This window comes from Apium graveolens, chromosome 2 (assembly GCF_009905375.1).
Source record: "Apium graveolens cultivar Ventura chromosome 2, ASM990537v1, whole genome shotgun sequence".
Taxonomy (NCBI): Eukaryota; Viridiplantae; Streptophyta; class Magnoliopsida; order Apiales; family Apiaceae; genus Apium; species Apium graveolens.
This window is the reverse complement of record NC_133648.1, coordinates 55,811,191-55,836,863: the sequence shown is the minus strand read 5'-3', so window position 1 is coordinate 55,836,863 and position 25,673 is coordinate 55,811,191. Positions and strand designations below refer to the sequence as shown.

General features: G+C 35.3%; 1 pseudogene; it reads right to left on the bottom strand.

Annotated features, from left to right (window-relative positions):
• Positions 1-24,887, bottom strand: part of LOC141689798 (uncharacterized) — a 112,355-nt pseudogene extending 87,468 nt beyond the window's left edge.
• Positions 24,888-25,673: the final 786 nt, after the last annotated feature.

Here is a 25,673-nt window from a genome sequence, read left to right as displayed (position 1 = left end):
TATACTAGGCTCAATTATTCAATACACAATTATAATATAATATAATATAAATAACTTTACATAATAGAACTTACACTAGCCCGCAAACCCTGGACCAACCACCTTCCAACAGTTTCTTCTTTGCTTCCTTGAATTACGCAGCTAAACAGCGCAAGCTAATCCTCATTGGAGGTTAAATTAGAAAACAGGCAAGTATGAGCGGAAGAAATGCTCAGCAAGTTCATTATAGCATATATAGGGTCTTTTGATGTAAAGTTGACATCTGCATCAGAGCAGAACATTTAAAAATAATAATTGCTGAATCAGAAAATTTAGTTAAGGAATCCCAGAATTGATTCCTCCTCAGTATTCAAAATCCTTTTGATATTTTTGAGCGAAATACTTCAGCAATACTTTTGTTAGGTCCCAATGTGTTTGTAGAAGGGGGGGTTGAATACAAACAGTACCGAATAATCGAATTAAAAGCGGAATAAAAAATGTGAAACAAAATTCAAGTTAAATAAGAATATTATTAAACTTGAAAGGTGTTACAACAACTGTATCGATTACAAGGAATTAATCTCAAATTAATTATCACAAATTTAGAATAAATTCGACATGAACTTTTTCTATTTTTGCAATAATTAGAATCAAATGCTAAACGCGATTTGAGATTAAGTTCTAGGGATTTTAATCCGCTAGATTGTTACACAAGAGCAAGATAAAGATTTCTAGTGGATTGGATTTAACTTTACAATCTAGAAATTTAATCTTGAAGTATGCAGATGAAAAGATGAAATATTTCTTCTTGTTTTTCTTTTCTGCTTTTTTCTTGACTTCTGTGTTCTGGATTATTGAGTTGCTGCTTCTCTGCTTCTTTTTAATCAACAGTCGAATAGAATTGAATTGGCATGACAATCCTATAGCTGGCAAGACTTTCGGTAGGACAATGGATTGAACTAGCAAGACAATCTGAATGAACTAGCATGACAATCAGAATGAACTAGCAAGACAATCATCCTCCTAGTGTAACTTTCGGTGAGACTATTGAAAATGGCCTAGCATGACAATCGGTATGACAATCCTGATTGTCATGCTAGTTCATTTTCAATTGTCTTGCTGATTTAATGCAGATTTTAATCCAATTTAAATTCTGAAAATTCCTAAAATTAATTCAGAATTAATTAATCAATTAATTCAATTAATAAATAAATTATTCTTCGCAGATATAATTTATTTTCTTAATTAAATTAGATGACTTAATTAATTAATAGAGAATTAATTCTAGTCTTCAACAGCACCCATCCTTCTGCAGATCTTCTGAAAATCACTGAAAATTATGAATCAATTCCACCACTTCAATGTTGACACTCGATGTACTGTCTGGTTCATGAGTGACTAACTTCCGCGACGTTTCTTCATGTCTTGACTTTGACACTTTGATTTTCTTCAGATTAAATCCTTGTAATTAATTGATACCCTGGCGAGATCTCTGTCACTTGATTAAATCCACGATCTTGATTTATATCACTGAGGCATGATCAACTTCTTGAACTTCTTCCAGTGAATTAACTCCTCGAGTCTGTAGATGAACCTTGTTTCTGAATTCTTTGACAGATATTACTTTGCGAGATCTCTCTGACGGTCGATCCACTATTTACTTATTATATTCTTATTTGAGTTGAGTTGAATCCTCGAATATACAAATAGGCCTATGACATATGACTTACAGTCTCCCCCTATTTGTTTGTTAGACAATAACACACAAATACCTAGAGGATAACTCAACTAACAAATAAGAAAAAGATATAAACAGAAATGCAAAGTGAATAGTAGAAAAGTTCTGGACTAGATTTAACATTTTCCAGATTCCAAGTAGATGTTCCTCTAGACTGAACATATATTCAAGTAGTTCCATCTTCATTTATACAACCACATTTCCTGTTGAGAAGCCTATTTCTCTTGCTTCTCCCCCTATGAGAATCAACTGATTAAAGAAGATCACCTTCGTTTACCACCTCTCCCGTACAATAGGATCCGCAGATAAAAACCAATGGTACTCCCCTAACAGCTTCTTCCCTTACTAGGAAATCACCTTGTGTTTACCACCTCTCCCGTACAATAGGATCCGTAGTTAGAAACAACAATGGTGTGGTGTAGTGTACATTTTTAGGATCTTTTTCTTCCTCCCTGCTATTTCTCCCCCTTAGTTGAGGAATCCTCCAAACTATTACTTAAGCTTTTATCTCCCCCTTAAAGAAGGAATGTATGCCGTCGTTTGAAGGAGTTCTCATATTTCACTTGGTTGGAAAAGAAATAACAAGTAGTTTCTCTTTCTTCATCACTGTGAGTGTGCGATTGTGTTTTAGTGTACCTCACATGTGTTTCACTCTTCTCTCCACTCGTGTTTACACTCATTCTCACAAGTGTATCACTCCACTCATAGCTCCAAAAATCAGTTGTACCTGCAAGGAAAATCACCTTAGCCATCCTTAAGGAGGTCACAGGTGGTGCAATGGGAGTTCACAAATCCCCATCCTTGTTAAACTCATAAGATGAATCTGAGTCATAATCTACAAGTTGCTAGTTTCCCTTTTAGGGTTCCAGATTTGAATTCTGGGAAGGTAAACAATGATCCAACGAATTTAGCATAAAGATCAAAGTTCCCTTCTAATGTCTGTGAAGACATTTCCTTGTGACTCATCAGGTAATATCTGAATCATTGTCAACAAGTTGCCGATCTGCACCTATGTCAGATCCACTATCCGCAGATGCATCCAGGGGATTTAAGCCTGGGGAGGTAGATACTAACCACTGACATATGGCTTTTGGATCAGTATCCTCTCCTAACACCTGTAAAGGCAATTGGTCCACTAACGAACCTTGAACAATCGAATCTGACCTTAAAATGGTCGAAACTCTTGTTTCCGTTAACTCATCCTTTGTGTGTGTAACCTTTCCTTGTGCATCAAGAATTGTTTATGTTTGAAGTGGTGACACTACATCGGATGCCTTGGCCGATAGGCAAAATTCAATAGACGCACCCTGTTGAGAGAATGAATCTAGTAACTATTTTTGTGCCTTTTCAGCCATTACATCTTTTTGAGAAGATGTATGGGGGCTAGCAGTTGTCTCGGTTTAAATACTACTCATCTATGTAGGAGACAGAGCTACTGTGTTGACTACAGAACCTTCCTTATTTGGTGCACTAAGGCACTATCTTCCTCACGCTCATTCATACTACATTTTGTGGTAAGAGAGTGTTGGTTGGTTCTGTTTTTGTGTTTGTCTTTACAGTCTGGGATAGACGTTGTGGGTTTTCAACCTCATGACTGTCAATGAAAGAAAGTCATTGGAGACTGAACCTGTAACACAGAATATATGGTAATAGAGAGAAAATGATTTACAATAGTGATTTGAAAAGATTTTACATGAAATAAGAAATCACTAATGTAGAAAGAAGTTTGATTTTGTTTTTCAATATGAATGAGTTTTTGATAAAACATTGATCACTTAGGGTAAAGTCTAAGTAATTCTCATTCATGTCAAAAGCTTACAAATATCTGCAACATAATGTTAACAAGATGTCATTGACCGATACTTGTCAAGTACTTTAGATACTAATTATTATGTTGCATAATCAATATACCACTGCACATATAAAACAATATGATTGTGTCTAGTGATAAAATAGTTATAAATATGACGACTCTACTAGTTCATATAAAATTACAACTTCTGTTAGAGTGCCATACCATGTCCTTGACGATTGCTTGAGCAGTATACTAGTTCATACCAACCTAAAGTGAGATTGTGAAGAAGAGATTGCATAGTCCAATAGATCTGCAGCTGCAAAGTCCATGAACCGTGGTGCATTGACTTCCTCTTTTGACTCACCAACCAGGAGTACACTTGTACACATCTTACTAGAGTCCAATTCCAAGTGTAATGTGCGGCAGGTGCCTGATATGTCATAATATTCTCAAGTCTCGTCACTGGTGCTATATGTTAGATGATGCTTCCTGATAATAACCTAGCACACTATACAAAATTTTCAATGATAACATTCCAGGCTTGCAAACAGCCATATCCCTCAGATAAACCTTTGCTGTTATCTCCAAAGGTAACCAGGGGGGTAGCTTTCTCAATCCACATTTGATAGCAGGGCTCTATCTCCGGTAATATGTCTTGATGATCCACTGTCAAGAATCCACACTTCCGGTTTCACCTGTTTTAATACCCTGCAACACAAATGGATTAACCCTTCTTCGGAACCCAAACTTGGTTGGGCCCGACATACTTGTAGAACTGACCTTTGTCAGGCAAAACAATATTTTTAATTTTAATTGTCTCAACTTTTTCAATGACTGAACATTTGACCTTGTAAACAGCCTTAACAAATTTCTGTTTAAGCTTAGGCACAAATGTCTCCTTTCTAGCCTTAGAAGGACTAGCAGTCTTATACCTATCATGCTTCTTGTTATTCACATGCTGACGAGGAGTAGTCTTATTATTAGAAATATGCTTACCATTAAAATAAGCATACATCATATTAAAAGCACAAGACATACAATTAGCAACACCACATGCTTTATGAGAGTGATTAACAGCAGGTAATTTATGCATGGTAGACATGGCATTATTGTTATCCAACTCATGTGTGTCTGAGTTAGTCTCAGTTGCTTTCACAACTTTGACTGGAACTTTCAACACACTTGACTTGGAAACAACCTTCTCATTAGCAAGATCTTCAGCACGTATTTCTTCTTGAATAACAGAAGAGGTCGCATCAAATGGTTCAGCAATTGATGCTTTATAGAGGGGTTCATCAACACCCTTAAGCACATGTGGTACTTCCCTCCCTTTAGCACATACATGAGGAGGGGAGTTTATGCCTAATTCTCCAATAGCAACATTGTAATCATAACCTATTCCAGATGTTTGATTAACAGATTGCTTATTGTAGAACTCTTTAGCCTTCAAACAAGAATTGAAGTAGGCTCTAACCTTAGTCTCAAGACCGGTGATCTTGTCTTTGAGAATAGTTTCGAGTTTTCTATAACAGTCAACTCTATTCTCTAGAAAAGATACTTGTTCTTTTAATTTGTCTTGATTAATGTGCACAAGTCTTAATTCATTGACCTCTTTCTCAAGGTCTGTGATCTGTAAACTTAACAGTTCATTATCACGACGTGCACAATCTAAGTTACCTCTTAGATGATAAACCATTTCAGCATCAGAAAGTTTTACCTCTATTCTTGACGATGAAGCTTTTCCATCAATAGCCATAAGAGCAAGATTTCCTTCATCTTCATCTTCACTGTCAGTATCATCCCAGCTTCTTCCCTTTGCCAGATAAGCCCTTTCAGAGTTCTTTCTTACTTGCTTTGGCTTTCTACATTCTGTGGCAAAGTGTCCCAACTCATTGCAGTTATAGCATCTGATGGTGCTCCGATCAACCATCCCTGTTTTATATCCACCACTGCTGGTGTTAGAGGATGAAGATCCACCTTTCTGAAATTTGTTGTAGTTGGACTTGTACTTAAGCTTGGGATTCCTCTTGAATCTAACATGGGAGAATCTCTTGACAATTTGGGCCATTGACTCGTCTTCCAATTGCTCCAGCTCTTCCAAGGAATAAAAATCATCACTTGATTGATTTGTAGTAGGAGGATCATATTCTGCTACTAACATATTTTCCTCAGCGTTGGAACACTGTACCATTCTTTCCAATTGTTGAGATTGCTGTTGTTGTTGACCTTCAGCTACAAGTGCATTAGATGTGCTGACCATTCTATCCTTCCCGTAGACTTCCTTCTGTTGAATCTGCTCCAACTCATAAGTTTTTAACACTCCATAGAGCCTGTCCAAAGAAATCTCACTCAGATCTCTAGCTTCTCTAATGGCAGTGATTCTATGTTCAAGATGAGCTTTGTTGACCTCCCTGATTGAATAATACTTTCCATTGATGTTCAGGTTGTTGATCAACGCATTGTACCTCTCAAACACTTCAGTAATTCCTTCTCCTGGATTTGATTTAAAATATTCATACTCAGAGGTTAGGATCTCCAACTTGTTCTCCCTAACTTCCTCTGTGCCTTCATTAATTACCTCAATAGTTTCCCACATGTGTTTAGAATTTTTACAGTTCATCACATGTCTTTTCATCAAGGGATCAAGGGAATCAATTAATATTAATTGAAGGCTGGCATCCAAGGAGGCTTCTTCCTTCTCAGCAGGAGTAAAATCTTCGGGCTCTTTTGGATAGGTTCTAGCTTTAGTAGTCACCACACCATCTATTATTACCTCCGGTTCAATAACCATCGGAGTTTTTATACCCTTCTTTAACAAGTTTGAATATTTGGGATTTGCAACTTGTAAAAATAATAGCATCTTCTTCTTCCACATGATATAATTCTCTTTATCAAATTGTGGAATTTTAACGGTTCCAACTTTATGTGAAGTCATTATGAATTTTTGAATAAATAAAAATTCAAGGAGTTGAAAAATCACAAAAGTCTAGGATCTTGATTTGTTCGTTAATCAGAAGGCTCTGATACCAATTGTTAGGTCCCAATGTGTTTGTAGAAGAGGGGGTTGAAACAAACAGTACCGAATAATCGAATTAAATGCGGAATAAAAAATGTGAAACAAAATTCAAGTTAAATAAGAATATTATTAAACTTGAAAGGTGTTACAACAACTGTATCGATTACAAGGAATTAATCTCAAATTAATTATCACAAATTTAGAATAAATTCGACATGAACTTTTTCTATTTTTGCAATAATTAGAATCAAATGCTAAACGCGATTTGAGATTAAGTTCTAGGGATTTTAATCCGCTAGATTGTTACACAAGAGCAAGATAAAGATTTCTAGTGGATTGGATTTAACTTTACAATCTAGAAATTTAATCTTGAAGTATGCAGATGAAAAGATGAAATATTTTTTCTTGTTTTTCTTTTCTGCTTTTTTCTTGACTTCTGTGTTCTGGATTATTGAGTTGCTGCTTCTCTGCTTCTTTTTAATCAACAGTCGAATAGAATTGAATTGGCATGACAATCCTATAGCTGGCAAGACTTTCGGTAGGACAATGGATTGAACTAGCAAGACAATCTGAATGAACTAGCATGACAATCAGAATGAACTAGCAAGACAATCATCCTCCTAGTGTAACTTTCGGTGAGACTATTGAAAATGGCCTAGCATGACAATCGGTATGACAATCCTGATTGTCATGCTAGTTCATTTTCAATTGTCTTGCTGATTTAATGCAGATTTTAATCCAATTTAAATTCTGAAAATTCCTAAAATTAATTCAGAATTAATTAATCAATTAATTCAATTAATAAATAAATTATTCTTCGCAGATATAATTTATTTTCTTAATTAAATTAGATGACTTAATTAATTAATAGAGAATTAATTCTAGTCTTCAACAGCACCCATCCTTCTGCAGATCTTCTGAAAATCACTGAAAATTATGAATCAATTCCACCACTTCAATGTTGACACTCGATGTACTGTCTGGTTCATGAGTGACTAACTTCCGTGACGTTTCTTCATGTCTTGACTTTGACACTTTGATTTTCTTCAGATTAAATCCTTGTAATTAATTGATACCCTGGCGAGATCTCTGTCACTTGATTAAATCCACGATCTTGATTTATATCACTGAGGCATGATCAACTTCTTGAACTTCTTCCAATGAATTAACTCCTCGAGTCTGTAGATAACCTTGTTTCTGAATCCTTTGACAGATATTACTTTGCGAGATCTCTCTGACGGTCGATCCACTATTTACTTATTATATTCTTATTTGAGTTGAGTTAAATCCTCGAATATACAAATAGGCCTATGACATATGACTTACAATCTCCCCCTATTTGTTTGTTAGACAATAACACACAAATACCTAGAGGATAACTCAACTAACAAATAAGAAAAAGATATAAACAGAAATGCAAAGTGAATAGTAGAAAAGTTCTGGACTAGATTTAACATTTTCCAGATTCCAAGTAGATGTTCCTCTAGACTGAACATATCTTCAAGTAGTTCCATCTTCATTTATACAACCACATTTCCTGTTGAGAAGCCTATTTCTCTTGCTTCTCCCCCTATGAGAATCAACTGATTAAAGAAGATCACCTTCGTTTACCACCTCTCCCGTACAATAGGATCCGCAGATAAAAACCAATGGTACTCCCCTAACAGCTTCTTCCCTTACTAGGAAATCACCTTGTGTTTACCACCTCTCCTGTACAATAAGATCCGTAGTTAGAAATAACAATGGTGTGGTGTAGTGTACATTTTTAGGATCTTTTTCTTCCTCCCTGCTATTTCTCCCCCTTAGTTGAGGAATCCTCCAAACTATTACTTAAGCTTTTATCTCCCCCTTAAAGAAGGAATGTATGCCGTCGTCTGAAGGAGTTCTCATATTTCACTTGGTTGGAAAAGAAATAACAAGTAGTTTCTCTTTCATCCTCACTGTGAGTGTGTGATTGTGTTTTAGTGTACCTCACATGTGTTTCACTCTTCTCTCCACTCGTGTTTACACTCATTCTCACAAGTGTATCACTCCACTCATAGCTCTAAAAATCAGTTGTACCTGCAAGGAAAATCACCTTAGCCATCCTTAAGGAGGTCACAGGTGGTGCAATGGGAGTTCACAAATCCCCATCCTTGTTAAACTCGTCAGATGAATCTGAGTCATAATCTACAAGTTGCTAGTTTCCCTTTTAGGGTTCCAGATTTGAATTCTGGGAAGGTAAACAATGATCCAACGAATTTAGCATAAAGATCAAAGTTCCCTTCTAATGTCTGTGAAGACATTTCCTTGTGACTCATCAGGTAATATCTGAATCATTGTCAACAAGTTGCCGATCTGCACCTATGTCAGATCCACTATCCGCAGATGCATCCAGGGGATTTAAGCCTGGGGAGGTAGATACTAACCACTGACATATGGATTTTGGATCAGTATCCTCTCCTAACACCTGTAAAGGCAATTGGTCCACTAACGAACCTTGAACAATCGAATCTGACCTTAAAATGGTCGAAACTCTTGTTTCCGTTAACTCATCCTTTGTGTGTGTAACCTTTCCTTGTGCATCAAGAATTGTTTATGTTTGAAGTGGTGACACTACATCGGATGCCTTGGCCGATAGGCAAAATTCAATAGACGCACCCTGTTGAGAGAATGAATCTAGTAACTGTTTTTGTGCCTTTTCAGCCATTAGATATCAATACGAACTTTGATGCTCACAACAACCCATACTGAAGTCGCCATCAATCATCTATACTAATACCACCTTTGATATTTAACAACAAAGTAAGTATCAACATAAATCAGAAACTGAATCAAAAATTCATTTCATCTTTAATCCAAAACATAAACAATTGATAATTCATTTATTCTATGATTATCAAAATAATTTAGAAAACAACAATTTAGATTGGAACCAATAATATTTCATGATGTTCTTGATGATCAGCCACGAAACAGCACCGATATTCCGCAGCCATACCGTAAATATAGGTACTACCCGTATCCCGCAACCATACAATACCTATAGGGCGCCAGAAAAGGCATATATTCACCTTGTAAGATATTACAGCTGGACCGATATCTCGATCACCTATGCTATAACCAGTTACCAGTCCAATCTTAAAACCTTTTAATTGAAAAGGGGTCATAATACTCGACACTCGAATTAATTTTATTCCCCCATTCACTTGGACAGGAATATTCACAACCAAATCATTTTCCTCAAGGTATACACATTCATAAATCCGATATTTGGATGAGTAAAAACACTTAACTATTCTGAACATAGAATAGTAGAGAGTTCTTGCATAATAAGCATTGAATTCAGCGATATGTAAAAATTTATCTATTCTGAACTGATAATAGGGAAAGCAATACTTGCATAATAGGATTCAAAATAAATATCACTTGAACAATAAGTGATAATAGGAATACTTGCCTTTGGTTTTTAGCATTTAGTCACACTCGCAAAGACGCATCTATTCTGACATTCTGTCTCAAAACATCACCGTCTTTCTTCTCAACACTTTACTGATATTCAGCTCCTGCGATTGCTAGAATCCAGATATCCAATACCATTCCATCTCACTCTTTATTCAATGTCTTATCCCGATCAATTTGAGCGATCCACATCTATAATTAAAAAATATAATTTTAATCCTCTAAATGATAATTACTCGATGAACTGCGCATCAAAATGCTATCATCTACCCATACGATAGCCCATACATAAAGAAGACAGTCAAACACAGGACTCTTAACCCACGTACACATGTAATTCACATAGCACGTAAACACATAACTCACATATCACATAATTCATATAACACATGCCTTGGTTCGTCAAAACATAGAACTCGGTGCTTTTTGAATTGAAATTGGGCCAATAACAGTATTTATCGATCAGATACCGACTCAGAAAGATTCACAAATCAAACGGCCTTTCATTGCAAAAATAATTAGGTCTCAAAAGTATTTTTATTGGAAGCAGAATGTTTTTCTGAGTCTATACGCGTTCGTTTCGTATTAAACCGACGAACGGTTTATTTATTACGAATAAAATAAGAATAAATGAGAATAAATCAATTAATAATAATATTAATTGATTTTTTTGAATACCAAAATATAATTTTTTTATACGCTCAAAAATAATTTTTTTTAGGAGATTTTTGGATTAATTATAAATAATTATATTTTATTTAACTATTTATAAATAAAAATGATTAAATAAATTAATCAATCAATTAAATCCATTAATAATTAACTAAAATAAATTATAAATAATTAAATCAAATTAGATTTTTTAAAATAATAAAAGAAACAAATTTTTTGGAATTTAAAGTAATTCAATTAATTATTAAATAATTAACCAAAATATTTTTGGAATTTAAAAAGGATTTTAGGAATTTTTAAAATAGAATTTTGATTTAAAAAGAAAACAAAAATACAGAAACAAGTTCTGCATTCCTGTCTTCTTCTTCACTGGATCAAAGGGCGGGGTTGGCTGGCAGGGGGTGGCTGGATTTCCGCCGGACCTCGGACGGAATCTGGGTTCATACCAGAAACCGGCGAGCTTCGACGTTTTCCGGCGGTCTCCGATAACAACCAAAACAACACGATTCCCTCTTTTTTTTGGTTCAAAACAATTCTAAACGCTACCAGAAACTTGTTTCTTTCATCAACAAACACCAACAATCGGTTTAGTACCGATTCCGATCTCTACCCACTCAAGAACTCGCAATTTCCGGCGAGAATTCCTATTTCCCTCAAATCGAAACCAAAATCAACAATTCACATACCAAATCGAAGCTCAGGTGATCTACAATCCCATACAATCCACCATAACTTTAAATCATCAACAAATAACTCATAAAAATGAAATAAAAATCAAGTAAAATAAGAACTCGCCCATTCTAATTCTGAACTCAAACAAATCAACTAAACATACAAATCAACTCTATAAATCATTCTAAAGCTATCTGCAATCTCAAAAACAATCAACAATCAATGGAAATCACAAATCGATTTCAAGCTCAAGAACACAAAATTCAATTTTATAAATAATTACCCTCAATTGGTGAAAGTCGTACCAACAAAAAGAGGATGATTCAAGCTTCAAATTGGTTACTTGAGCATCAACAACCGATTCCTAGAACTCCCAAAATCAATGAATCTTTGTTCAAGAACAAATTATACCCCCAAAATCCCTTTTTCTATTTTCTACAATTTTGATAAAAATAAAATACTAAAAAATTATTCGGCTATTTATATTAATCAGAAAATTATACCCCCAAAATAATTGGGCTAAAAAATAATAATTATGGAGAATAATTTTAAAAGTTATAAAATATAAAATTTATATCAAATTCCCCAAAAACTGCGAATAATTCAAAAATACAAAAATAAATACTAGATATTTGAAATGCGAATGATTCTATAAAAATAAAAACACGAATTTTGTGGGCTTTGACGTCCCGGTGGGGTCCCGGTCCGTTGATTTTTTTGAAAACCGAAACGATTCTTAAATTAACAGAAAAACCCGAAAACACATAAAATGCATTCAAATGCACATAAATCGAGATAAAACGAGTACCTCGATAAAAACGCTAATAAACACACGTTCAAATTATGGATCGATTCATATAAATGCATCTTAAACATGTAACGAGTATCTCATTGGATCCTATCGGATCCGAAAATAGATTAATTAGCCACTAAGTAACCATAGAAACGATACAATTTAGTATCAGATTTGGATAATTATCAAAGTCGAGCTTCTTATAAAACACTTTATACGAAGATAATGTAATAATATCCCGTTTTTCGATAATACGGGTTTTGTTGTTTTATCAAAACAATTATCGTATCAAAAATTTTGTGCTGGGACGCGTACGGGTCAAACCGTAATCTGGATCGAAAAAGTTAAAACACGGAAAATGTTCAGAATATCCAGATTAGGTTAGGAAGGAGTTTTCCGAAGAGTTTCGGTTTATAAAAATGCAAAAACGGTTGAAGTTGGACGATTCCTGGCTTTACAAAATAGTTTTGTAATTGTTCAGAAAATAATTAATAAATCCATAAATCATTATAAAATTATATAACAGTCTAAAAATTACCAGAAAAATATCATAATTATCTATATTTTATTCTCGACATATAAAAATTAGTATACTCAAAGAATATCATATATAAACATCCAAAACATCAACTCCAATTATCATATAATTCACTAAAATTTACATAAAAATCACATAAACAACTTCAAATAATAATAATAATAATATCTGAAAATATGGGATATTACATAAACTGTGTTTATATAATACGCAGCTGCTACAAATCAGTCTAGGATATGCATTATCAATTACTAACAGAAAATGATACATATCTTTAACTGAATATACAAAGTCCTATCACTCAGAACGAACATATATCCATCACTCAAAATAAGGAACAAAATCAATCTTCACAACAGACTCCCTTCAGATGCTGTTGTTATGCAAATACTGATGATGCATCAAAAGGATTTCGAGCACATAAACGCAATGGAAACAGTAATTAAAAACATGAAAAATTAGAATTTTTTATACCCACCGCAGGATCCATGCGTTAAATAGATATTTAATTCATAGGTCAGATTGTTTACCTCAAGAAGCTTTACAAATTGGTTGACTAATGGAGATCCAAAACTTGTTCAATCACCACGCATCCCGCTCTCGCGATCTACGCTCTATCGGTATCCGCACGAATGCTTGAACGCAAGGATTGAATGTGTACTAGCACAAACTCGTTTCTTCTTGCTCTCTCCATCATCTCCCTTGGTGGCTAGGGTTTTAGTTAAAGTCTTGCATACAAAATCAGCCACACAAGAGATATAATATAGAGAGTATAATAAGAATTATGACTCTTAACTAATTAGGAGTTATTATTAATTTGAAATTCCTATTTGTATAATAATTAAGTCACACTTAATTATCTAACAAATGAATTTTATAATTAATATTAGTAAATTCGAATATCAATATTTATCTAATTAATTAAGTCATACTTAATTAATATTATAAATAATTCGAATTACTTTAATATAATTTAAATCCAATTTAAATTAAATAATCCTTCAAGCATTCTTAGTGTGTGACCCTATAGGTTATTATTACGTTGGCAACGAATTTTAAATCTAATTTATAATCATAAACAATGAGCGGCATCTATTAATACATCATTGCTACCCAAGTAATAATAATTGAATCGGTGATCGATTAAACCTTTCGTGAATAATGTACAATGTAATATAATCCCTTTAACCAAATATTATAGATTAAACTAGAGGCATGTAATGTGTCATCCTCATCATAGTTTAATCCAAGTTTTCTTGATCAATGAGTAGACTATCATATCAAATGAACATTTGAGCGTGGCCACGCATTTCATAGTCTAGCTCACACAAGAGGCCAATAATATCACTCCTAAAATAGGAGGGTTAAATCCCATCTAGATCATTCATATTTCTCATACGATTCATAATATACCCAATGTCCACTTTTATCATTACCCAGTCAAAGATAAGTTTTAATGGAATCAATGTATAATAATTCTCGTATAGAAATATAATGACTTCAGGTCTAAGTACCATTACATCATTATCACTGTGAGAATTACTGATGACACAAGAGACAAGTAGAATCTCACATTGGGTTTGTCCAACACCATGTACATATACATCTTCCTGTGTTTTTGACTTTAGTATCATCATACCTATGATCAATGAGATATGATCATCAGTCAATAAACACACCAGTCTTAATGCATTATTATTGTCCTTTAATAATAATACTCGACTAGGGACCTTTAGGAATATTGATATTATTCTCATAATCTCATTTCTAAGTCACGTACTTAGAGATATAGAATTGTATATCAAATTCCAAGGACATTTATTAATCTAACATTTATATCGCGGTAAATTAAGAATTAATAAATTATCAAGGGAATAATAGATAAAATATAAACATTAATAATCCTAATTCTTAAACTAAAATATCATAGTGTTGTCTCTAGGGAACAAACACTAACAGCATCAAATCCTGATGACATCTAAAACAGTCAGATCCTGAACTCCTCCTGATCATTGAGAATCAGCACGTAACAAATAGAACAACTACAACTGCTGAATGCTTCTGCTGCTTTGTGTAGACTTTATATTCAATTGAAATATGTGGCTGAAAATTAACCACACAAATAAATTGAATGTTCAACAAAGTTATGGTTGAGGAGTAAGCTGCGACCAGGGTGTATTCTTTTAACCTGCGACCAGAGGGATGTGCCTTTTACTTAGTTTTATTATCATCTCTCAAGCTGCGACCACAGGGGGAAACTTTAGTTTCTTTTTACTGAACACTAACCTACGACCTTCTTTAACAAGTACAAGGACTTGTACTTAGTATTCTTTTGCATGAATGTAACCTGCGACCAAAACCTGGTTTTGGTTTCTTTATTTTATTTTTTTCTTTTTCTTTTGTTTTCTCTTTTTTTTGTTTTGTTTTCTTTTTCTATTTTCTTTTTCTTTTTCATTTTGTTTTCTTTTTCTTTTTATTTAAGTTTAAATTGTAACTAAATTAATTTATAAAATAACTTAAATATAACTTATATAAATAAACTAATTTAGATTTATAAAATAAACTTATTTTAAGTTTATAAAATAAATAATTTTAAGTTTATTAAATAAATTATATTAAAGTCCTTTAAATAAATTTATTTACGTTAATAATTAAACTTTAAACTTGGCCAATCCCTCTAGCTGTTTTAGCTGTATACCCTGTGCACCTCTTCTCGTACTTTAACAGATAAACGTTCAATCCAAGTACGTTCCTCAACTTAACAATTCTTCTATAAATAATATCCATATTCCTTTCACGAGCTATTGACGCCTAGTACAACTGGTCTGGTTCATAGACGACTAACTTCGATTTAGGTCTTCGTATTATAGCCTTGATTACATTGTTAAGCTTGCAACAACTTTATCGCTTCAGACACTGACTGTCAATAAACAACTGTACTTTCACTGGAATCCTTTCTAATACTTTAGACAACGTCTTTATTGCTACTACAATCTTGAATACTTCATTCACTGTTCTTCACCGACGCTTGAACATATAAATGAACTCCTGTCAGTGAGTCTAACTTCAAGACTGTAGTTGTCTTCTCTAACCTCTGTCTATACAATGTCTTCAATTCTTCAGATTCCTATGCTTCGAACACTGTTTATCTTCAATCAATGCCAATACACTAAAATCATCTGGTAGCACTTATACACTGAATCGTCATCATTTCTGAAACCCTAAAAGTCTCTAACCTTTATTCTTCACTGGGGCATGAACATATTAATGACCTTCTTTCAGTGACCTTTAAACAGACTTCAAGCTTTCTTCTAATCTTTTGATTCTTTGTATTTGCCTCATCTTCGTTTCTTTCTGATTTCTTGTGTAGTTGTAGTATTGTTAACCTGTCCAATTCTAGTGTTGTTCTCGTGTTGAGTTATCACGTAACTGTTCATACAGCTACGCAGTCTCACCAACATGTAGTAGCTTGAAGGGCTGTCTAAGTCTGATGGATAATGTGGAATATAGTTGATTTGAAGTGATGTTCACTTCAGTCTTTGCTAAATATCCATGCTGGAGTGTTTGTGCATGAGCTAGGACCTACATCTCCCCCTATGTCCGTCAAATCCTCTTCATCATTAGAAGCATCCCCAAATGTGCCACTAGAATCTAACTCAAAATCATCACCAGTTGCAGGTGGAAGTGAGTTGATTGCATCCTTAGCCCTTAGCATTGAAGCTGTTGTGTGCACCAAGTTTAGTATTCTCTCAGCAGCCTCATTGTCCTGTTCATCCAAAGTTTGATAAGCTAGAATAGGGTGAGTAAATGCCTCAGCATCATAAGAAACAAAGTCTAAGACAACTTGATATTCTTACTGAAATAGCTGTTTCTTTTCAACCTCATTGACATCCCTTAACTCACTAATAATGGGCTCTTCCCAATCTTCTGTACCTACTTTTCTCTCTTGTTCTCCCTGTTCTTGTATCCAGGGCTCCCCTTGGCTTCCCACCCTCACATCCTCACCCTCACCTTCCAAGGTGGGACTCCTCTCACTCTCTTTTGCCAAGATGGAAGAAATAACTTGTATTTGTTCACTCATTTCCTCTCCTTTTGCCTGAGAGCAACTCAGCCTTCACTTTGTTCACTCCCTTCCCTCAATCCTAAGAGTGATTGTACCACTATTAGATCATCTGCACTTGGAACAATAGTTGAAATTTCAAGTGGTATAGTGATATTCAATGGATGAGAGACATCCATCGAGATAGTAGTTGAGAGTTTCAACGGATGATTGCTATGAAGCACATCCGTCGAGAGACAGTCACTAGTCAACGGATGAAGGATATCCGTCGAGGTAGTAGAAATGATAGAGTTTATAGTGGAAACTACTGTAGAATCTGTGGTGATTGATTTGAGATTTTACACGGATTTCTCAGTATAATCAGAAAGAAATGGCAAGTGAGCCAACAAATCATCTAAAAGATGATGCTCGCTTGAGATTTTGGCTTCTCCATGAGACTTAAAGATGGAGAATCAGGAATTGATGTGTGAATCATGTCCACATCCAGATAATTAGTGGGTGAGTTTTGTGTGTAAGGTGCTTCTATTAAAAGAGATTTTGGTTGTGACTCCACATTTATTGGAGCCACATCAATCTGACTTTGAGAAGGTGCTATAACTGAGTCTTTGACTGCAGTTTGCACAGTATGTGCACCCTGTGTATCCCCATGTGTTTTAGAATTCTTCTTTCTTGTGTAAGTTTGAGGTAAGTCTGTGTCCCTAACCCTTTTGGCCTGTGCTCTTGGCTGAGAGCTTTGTTCAATAGCCACATCCTTTTGGGAGGATGCAACTATTAATGATCTAGATTCCTTATTAATCACTATAGTTTTTTGGGAAACTACAGTATGGATAGGCTAGGTTACACACACCTCTCCCTCCTTATCCTTAGGGTTTCTTTGATGTTCACCCTGTCCCTCACCAAGCTTACTTCCCTTCACACTCCCCTATTTAGTTTTAGTAGTTTTTGAAACTAGTGCCTTCTGAGAGGAACTAGAGTGGGGTCTTTGAGACTTGGATTTAGAAACTTTGGTTTTAGTGGCTTGGGTAGGCATCTGTTGGGGCAAACTCATAGATGCCATAGCCACAGTTGTCTGCAAAGAAACTTGTGGTACAAAAATAGCAGAGACAAAAGTGTTTACCTCATTTACCTGAGGCCCCTCCATGATTGGCAAATAGACTAGAGGAACCTCACTGAGGTTGTCTGCCCTGTTCAAGTCAGCAATAACTCTCCTTTCTTGAACCCAACAATCAAGCTTGTTGGTTGGGATCTCAATAGTAAGATCTTCAAAAACAAAATTAGCTAGCAACATAAAGAATCTAACATAATATATATTTTTAGACCTTTTCTTAATATCTCCTAGTTTGTAACCTAGCTCATACAAGACATACTCACTAAAACTATTATACTTATCATGAAGCAGCATGTACAACATTTTAACAAGTGAGCAAGTCACACCATCAAAATTGCTAATTTTTCCAGAAAAGACTTTAATAAAAGAGTCATAGAGAAAGCTCCATTTCTTTCTAAGCCCTTTTGTCCTGACCTTACCTAGCTTGGCAGGGTCAAGAGAATAACCCATAGGAAATAAGCATAGAGCTTACATCGGTATCTGTGTGTGGAACTAGTGTATTATTCTCAGGCAAATGAAAACAGGTATGAATTATATCACTGTTTATGCAATAATTATTACCTTTAAGAGTGAAGGTAATAGTTTTGTCCTTTGAGTTGTAAACAGCGGTAGTCCATATCTCCTCAACCACTTCACAGTAGATGATCAGAGACTCCAACATAGCATATTTCAATTTGCAACTTCGAATAAAATCCATCATTTTGTGGTAATCTTCAGAAGCAATAATCTCCTTATTCACCAGTGCGACGAAGTTATTCTTTTCAGAAACAAACCCAGTTTGAGACATAATCTTGACTACTGGTGCCATTGCTGTGAGTGAAAGTAATTGCAGAGAAGAAGGTTTTTGATTTGGAGATGAAGAGAGTTAGATAAATTGCTTGAGAAAGATAAAAGTAAAAATGAAAATGAAATAGGCTTTTATACTTTCTCAGAAATAAATGGTTAAAAATAAAAGCAATGCTTTTTTTAAAATAAAGTAACCAATGAGAATTATCCCAAAATAGCCATTTAAAAATAAAGTAAACTGTAAAAATTCTAATGATTATCCATCGAAATATACTTACAGGATGTAAGTAAATTCGACGGATAATGCTTAGAGTTAACGGCTAAGATTGAGAGCAATTCGACGGATAAGGAATAATCAATGATCCATCGAGATAAAAGTACCCACAATAATATTTGATATTTCAACGGATGATAAAATTCAACGGATATTCATTTTCAACGGATAATGAACATCCGTCGAGATTTTAACTTGGCCAAAATTTCATTGTTGAAGAGAAATATCAAATTTTATTCTGGCTGCATTTCAAATTGCTTAGACATCAAAACAAATTAAAAATAATTAAGCATACCCAACTCACTTACCAACCTAGTAAAGGTTGATTCATCAACTATGACGGCCTCAACCCGGGGGTCAGGGGCTGACGTCACCAAAAAATATGCTAAATTATAACAAAAACTGCTAAATAAACTTTATTATAATATACGACCCCAACCAGGAGCCGAAACAGGTTCAAGTATTATTTAGGTTACAACACACGCACTAACTTATTCAAAACCAGACACTCTCACTTATTACAGCAACTCATCAGACCTCAGGGCCTGATACAAACTACCTCAGAGGAGCCGGGACCGGAGGCTGACACTATACGCTGACCTGGTCTTCTAGATATCTGCAATAAATAAATACAAAACAAACTGCAAGGGTGAGCAATCCATTGCTCAACAGTACCTCTATATGAATAACCAGCAACAGGTTGTATAAAACAATATAGGAACATATATTAAACTGATATACGAGAAATCCGTAAAAGAGGTGTAAACTGAATATCAAAACTAGCATGCTTTGCAAAATAATATCATCTGTAGTGAGCTGTGTAAAATACCAGAGTTCAATTTTAGCATGCTATTTCCGTTCCAAAACCACTGTCCATTGCTGGACCAATAAATCACCGGTCCCGTTACGGGGACTATAAACTATACTAAACCTTTATCAAATATATAAAAGAGGATGAATTCTAGGGACAGCTGATCAGTCTATCCCACCATAAATTTCGTTCCAAAACTCAGAGACTAGCTAGGTCTCTGTCATGCTGGACTAAGCGGACAACCAGTGCGCGCATCCGACTTAGCCTCTTATGCAAACACGTTGGGCAGTTACCTAATAACGGACCTCTTACGCCAACTGACCATCCAATATCTGATTTATGTTTATCCAGTTTCCAAAACCATTTACACCTATCTCTTTTTAAACCATTACAACATACATTCTAAAATCCCTTTTTAATTTTAATCATAATCTAAAGATAGGCATTTTCAGAAGTTACTTTTTCCCCAAAATCTCAGTTAACAAAACATATTTAAATATGGGGAATACGTAACTTAAAACGTTCTGTTCCAATACATATTTTAAATAAACAACTATTCATATATACTGAACTGTAAAAGATTAGTTCAGGGGTACTTGCCTTGCGAAGCTTTGCACTAACTTTGGCTTAACTCTAATTGACTTGAACTACCGGGTCCTTTGACTCGAACCTACAAAATTGAAACATCCTAGGTTAGACAACCGATTATGTTTGACTTTTCCTCACTAACTAATTACCCAACTCTATAATTTTTCGACTCGCAAGTATATTAATATCAATAACATATACTTAATAATGGTGCACATAATAACAAGAGTTTAATTTGTATTAAACGAGATATATGTACTCGATTTATAATTTAGGGTAATTCTTTAGAAAAATTGGACAGCGACCCCTCTGTTTATAGGTCTACCCGTCGAAACATCAATCGACGTCAAATCCCAACAAAATCAATTTGAATCGTCACATAACTAAATTTTAGTCCTGAACATACTTTATACAACTTTTATTTATTAAAATATTTAGGACTCAGAACATCGTCATCACCGTCCACCGTCGACTCACCGAAGTTCATCGTCAACGGCGGCACAATTTATTGGCGCCCGATATAATACGGGTTCCCGAATAAATTATACCGATTAATATTATTTGCCCGCAATGAAAAATTTTATTTCACGAATATCACTCATTTATTTACCTGCAGAAAATTAAATAAAAATCAATTTATAATAACCAGGCACAACTACGTAAACAGGCCCAACAGTAAAGGCCCAAATAATCCGGCCCAAACTGCAAGCCCAAACCACAAAGAGCACAACAGCACAGACCAAACGGAACAGAGAAGCACAGTGCCACCATCACGGCCAACACATACACAACAAAGACACACACACACAACACAGACACACACACACAACACAAACGCACACACACAACACATAATCATATACACATTTACATGCATATACAAATATAAATTGAACCAGCCAAGGCCAAATAAGCGGCGGCTCACCGGAGGAAACAAGCCGGAGAAACAAGAACGGCGGAGACCGAAAGCACCAAGAGGAAGAGGGAAAGAGACACGAACAGGAGAGTAGAGGAGAGAGGACATGAAAAGATTTTATGAGGGAAAAACAGAGAGAATTCGAGAGAGGCCGAGAGATGAGAAACCAAAGATTTGATGTTTATCAGGAGTAAAAGAGAAAGTCAACACCCAACTTAACCACACGGCACGTGTCCAACTTATTGGATACGTGTCATTTTATTTTTATTCCGACGGACTATAAGCCCTTCCCACCGCTTTAATCTATCGCTAATGATATAACTCAAGAATAAATTTTAATCAAAACATTGTCAAAATAATCATAAAATATTGTAAACATCCCAAGTTTAGTAAAATATAAATTTCAATATTTTAAAACGAATTTTTGAAATGTAATAAATACCCGGACTTAGCGATCGAACGAAATAATGTGCGGTTAAAAAAAATCAAAATAAATCCATGTTAATCTTAAAATGTCAGAAATATCCCGGAGTACGTAAAAACGTAACTTTCGTAATTTTAAAACAATTTCTGAAATACAGTTTGTACCCGTTTTTTTAACAAATAACGAGACGACGCGCGGTTGAAACCATTCCCGAAAATTCCCAAAGTAATTTTAAAATTCTCAGAATAATATGAGCTTAATAAAATATAAGTTTCACAATTTTTAAATATTCCCATAATTAAATATGGATTTTAGCATTTAACACACTCAAAAAATCATTTTAAAATGAATAATTAACGAAATATTGATTTCTCAATTTTATAAAGTCCTAAAAATAATTATTGAAATTATAAAATTAGAAAACCAATTTTAAAGACAACCCAAATATTTTTGGAATTAAAATTAAAATAAAATCACTTTTACAAGCGAAATAAAATCATATAACTCACCAATAAATCACATAATTCCAATCTCATATATCAACAAATCACAAATAATTAAATAACAATCAGTAACCGCTGCCAAAATCAATACACACCTTTTATTTATTTACTTAAACTTTTATTACACTTCTAAATATTAGAAATAAAATAAAAATACACGAGTCGTTATATCCTTCCCCCCTTAAAAAGATTCTGCCCTCGGAATCTTTACTAATTAAATAAGTGAGGATATTTATCAAGCATATCTGATTCTAGTTCCCAGGTAGACTCTTCTACCCTAGGGTTTCTCCAAAGTACTTTAACTATAGGAATAGAATTATTTCTAAGTACACGCTCCTTACGATCTAATATCTGGATTGGCTGCTCCACATAGGATAAATCCGATTGAAGCTCGATCAGTTCATATTCAATTACTTGATTCGAAGCAGGAATGTACGGCTTCAACATAGACACATGAAATACATTATGGATATGCTGCCATTGTGGGGGTAAAGCTATCTCGTATAACAATTCCCGGTTTTCACCTGATACTCGAATTTCGATTTCCATCTTTCCCAAGTCCTGTGCTAATTCATTCGCGATACGGGCCATGTTAAATTTTTCTTTTCTACTAAGGGCATCGGCTACCACGTTAGCCTTACCTGGGTGATAGTTAATTAAACAGTCATAGTCCTTAATCAACTCCAACCATCTCCTTTGTCTCATGTTTAAGTCCTTTTGGGTGAATATATACTTTAAACTTTTATGATCCGTGTAGATATCACATTTCTCTCCGTACAAGTAATGACGCCATAACTTCAAAGCAAACACTATAGCCGCCAACTCAAGATCATGAACTGGATATTTCTGCTCGTGGGGCTTTAACTGCCTAGACGCATACGCAATAACTTATCATGTTGCATGAGCACACAGCCTAATCCTTTAAGAAAAACATCACTATAAATTACAAAATTCCCGGTTTCATCGGGTAATGCTAACATTGGTGCGGTCACTAGTCTCTTCTTTAACTCTTGGAAACTTTCTTCACATTTCTCCGTCCAAACAAATCTCTCAATCTTCCGGGTCAGCTTGGTTAACGAGGTTGCGATCTTGGCAAAGTCCTTCACAAATCTTCGGTAGTAGCCTGCTAATCCAAGAAAACTTCTAATTTCCGTTGGGGTCTTTGGTTGTTCCCATCTGGATACCACTTCAATCTTTGCAGGGTCTACCTTAATTCCATCCTTACCAACTATATGACCTAAAAACTAGACTTCCTCCAACCAAAATTCACACTTTGAGAACTTAGCATATAATCGTTTTTCTCTCAACCTTTGTAATGCAATCCTCAGATGTCCGACATGGTCGTCTTTGGTCTTTGAATAGATGAGGATGTCATCAATAAATACAATAACAAACTTATCTAAGTACTCCCTATACACCCGGTTCATTAAACCATAAAAGCTGCTAGCGCATTAGTCAACCCGAATGACATCACTAGAAACTCGTAATGGCCATATTTGGTTCGAAAAGCAGTCTTTGGTATATCTTCAGGCTTGATCTTCAACTGATGATAGCCCGATCTTAAGTCGATCTTGGAAAAACAACATGCTCCTTTCAGTTGATCAAATAAATCATCAATCCTGGGTAGGGGGTACTTATTCTTGATGGTTAACTTATTCAATTCTCGGTAGTCAATACACAATCTCATGCTTCCATCTTTCTTTTTCACAAACAACACTGGCGCACCCCACGGGGATACACTTGGTCTGATAACCCCTTTATCCAAAAGTTCTTGAAGTTGTTTAGCTAGTTCTTTCATTTCTACTGGGGCCATACGGTAAGGTGCCTTTGAAACTGGTTCTGCTCCCGAAATCAAATCAATAGAAAACTCAATCTCCCGATCTGGTGGTAATCCTGGTAACTCGTCTGGAAACACATCTGGAAATTCATTAACTACCGAAATCTTCTCCAATTCGGGTATTCTCTTCTCAATGTCCACAACATGGGCTAAGTATGTTTCACAACCTTGTCTAAATAACTTCTTCGCTTCCAAGATAGAAAGAAATTGCTTGTCCTGTTTTTGTCCTTGATAAACCATCCTTTTATTGTCTTCTCAGTATAACAAAACTTTCTTTTTCTTACAATCAATATTTGCCTTATGCCGAGACAACCAATCCATTCCTAAAATTATATCGAACTCTCCTAACTGAAAAGGTATTAGATCCACCAAAAAGAGATGCCTGCAAATTTCTATTCGACATCTAGGGCAAAACTGGTTTACTGAGACTTTATCCTGATTAGCTACCTCTATCGATAAAGGCTCATCTAAATTTTCCAACATCAAATTCATTTTACTTACACATTCTTTAGATATAAAGGACTTAGATGCTCCCAAATCAAATAAAACCTTAACAGGCACTGAATTTAGAGAAAGCGTACCTGCAACCACATCTGAATCTTGAGCATTAGATTTCTTGGTCATTTTAAAGGTTCTGGCTCTCGCTGTACTAGTTGCTGGTCCTTGAGATTCATTACCTCCTACATTACCCTGAGTAGCCGTCTTGCAGTTTCTGGAGATGTGCCCAACCTTACCATACTTGAAGCAAGTGACTCCGACATTTCCTGGGTTACATTCTGACGCATAATGACCCTTTTTATCGCATTTAAAACGCTGGACATCCTTCCGACACAGACCATTATGCTTTTTATCACATAACTTACAATCCATAACTGGTCTAGTTGACTGGACTGGGGCGGAGGCAACTGAAGTAACACCGGAATTTGTTTGAGCCATGCCTTGCCTTCTAAATCTCCGATTCTTATTTTGGTCAAAATTCCTTGAGAACTTCTGACTAGACTCCTCCTGGTCTGCATTAGCTGTACCACTTTCAAACTTTCTTTTCCGATCACCCCTTTCCTTGGAGGCCAACTTCTGATCACTCTCTATCACCAGGGCGGCTTGAACTACAGAGGTATACGTCTTAAGTTGCAGGGCTACCACTCCGCTATGAATTTCCGGCTTTAGTCCTTGCTGAAATCTCCTAACTTTCTGAATCTCAGTGTTTACATATCCAGGGGCTAGTCGAGCCAACTCCGTAAACTTGGCCTCATACTCAGCCACGCTCCTTTCTCCCTGCTTCAATTCCAAAAACTCTACTTCCAACTGACTTTGCAGACAATCCGGAAAATACTTTTCTAGGAACAGCTCCGTGAATCTAGCCCATGAAACAGGGCCTTCTCCTTCTAAGGCACACGCAGATTCCCACCAAAAACTTGTTTCACCTATCAGAAAATAACTAGCATAATCTGATTTAGAATCATCACTCACCTGAGTAAGGGTGAAGGCTTTCTCCATTTCTTTAAGCCAAATTCTAGCAGCAATCGGGTCTACCTCGCCCTTAAACTCTGGGGGTTTAACTGACTGAAAAGACTTGAAACTAACAGTCTGGTTCGGTTCTCTTGGCTGGGGTTGATGTTGAAGATGTAACTATTGTTGGATTTGTTGATGTTGTTGTTGTATAAATTGCTGCTGTTGTTGCTGCTATTGTAGGAATTGCTGTTGCTGCTGCTGGAATTGTTC